The sequence below is a fragment of the Chaetura pelagica genome, unplaced genomic scaffold, assembly GCF_000747805.2.
Source record: "Chaetura pelagica isolate M959 unplaced genomic scaffold, ChaPel_1.0 scaffold275, whole genome shotgun sequence".
Lineage (NCBI taxonomy): Eukaryota > Metazoa > Chordata > Aves > Apodiformes > Apodidae > Chaetura > Chaetura pelagica.
Genome location: NW_009953486.1, coordinates 210,802 through 212,100, shown reverse-complemented (window position 1 = coordinate 212,100; position 1,299 = coordinate 210,802). Strand labels below are relative to the sequence as shown.

At 60.7% G+C, this 1,299-nt stretch overlaps 1 protein-coding gene across 1 annotated transcript in view; it reads right to left on the bottom strand.

The window, feature by feature from the left end:
* LOC104389675 (zinc finger protein 704-like) overlaps positions 1-1,299 on the bottom strand; it is an 8,949-nt gene that overhangs the window by 5,668 nt on the left and 1,982 nt on the right. The window lies entirely within an intron of this gene.

Genomic DNA, 1,299 nt, shown 5'->3' with positions numbered 1-1,299 from the left:
GGCACCGGCACCAGCGCTGCCTCCCGGCCCTAAAGCTCCCGAGCCCGCTGCGGGTTCCGCTCAGCACCTCGTTTTTTTGCTTCTCACCTCCTCGCCGGCTGAAGCCGCCGAAGGAGGGTGCGTGGCTCCCCCCGCTCCCCGCAGCGCCAGCACAGCACCCACCTCCCAGCGCTGGAGCTCACCCCGAGGCACATCCCCTGGGCAGTGCCGGGCATCCCTTGGGATAGGGGTGGCAAATTCCCAGTGGGAAGGAAAGGAGGAAAGTCGGAGTCCTGGAATTCAAGGGCTTCCAGGTCTATGTCCAGCTCTCATTAGCGTTTTTGGCGTATCTTGAGGCTGCAGCAACTCCAGGAGCAACACGGAGGTGAGTGGGCAGTGAGCACCGAGCAAACACTCCCCAGTTTCCACCCTGACCCCGTGCAAAGCTCCAGAGCAAGGCCCTGCTCTGGGATGCCCACCCCGTGCCAGCATTTCATAGGGGCTGCACATCCTCATCTCAGAGCTGCCAAACCACCATGCAGGTGGGTACACCTGCTCACGGTTACACCGTGCCTGAATCTGCTGTCCTAAGCACCACCAGACCCAGGGCTTCAGATCCAGTTTGAGAGTGCTTACCCCTGACAAGGATAAACCCCTCTCAGCCTTTTAATGGTGTTTGGGAGGTGGCTGCACCCTTACACATGTCCTGGCCCCTGGTCCCCATACCCAGAGACGTTTAGTGCTGGAAGTGAAGCTGCCTCAGGGCTTCCCAGGGCCCTGCACTCCCCCAGGCAGAAGGAGGAGGGCAGAGACCCTTGCTCATGGATCAACCCACTGCTGAGGGTCCTGCAGCCCAGGACCACAGGGCTGCCCCACAGCCCTGCCACCACCCACCCCAAAACACTACCAGTCCCAACCTCGTTCCCAGCTTGGTGGCAGGATCAGTTCTGTCCCCCTGGGCTCCCACGTGGCACCCAGCTCAGGCCATGCTGCAGACTCCCTGATCATCCTGATATTGGGATGAGCTCCCGGGACATCCCAACATCAATCTGCTGCTGCTGCAGGCTGGGTTGGGATGGGACAAGGACACTTTAGAAAAAAAGTAACATAAAATACATAAACAGAGGGCTGGCAGGGACACTGCTGCCCCGGCAGGCACTGAGCTTGTGTGTGCCCATCCTGGGGTGGGGGTGGGGGCTAAACCCCCTGGAAAGCCAGACCTAGGGGAAGCCCTGGCTGGGGTGGGACACCCCTGGGGCAAGGACCCCCCCATCCTGGGGGATGCTATAGGTTGGTGATGTAAAACTCCAAGCCAATGCG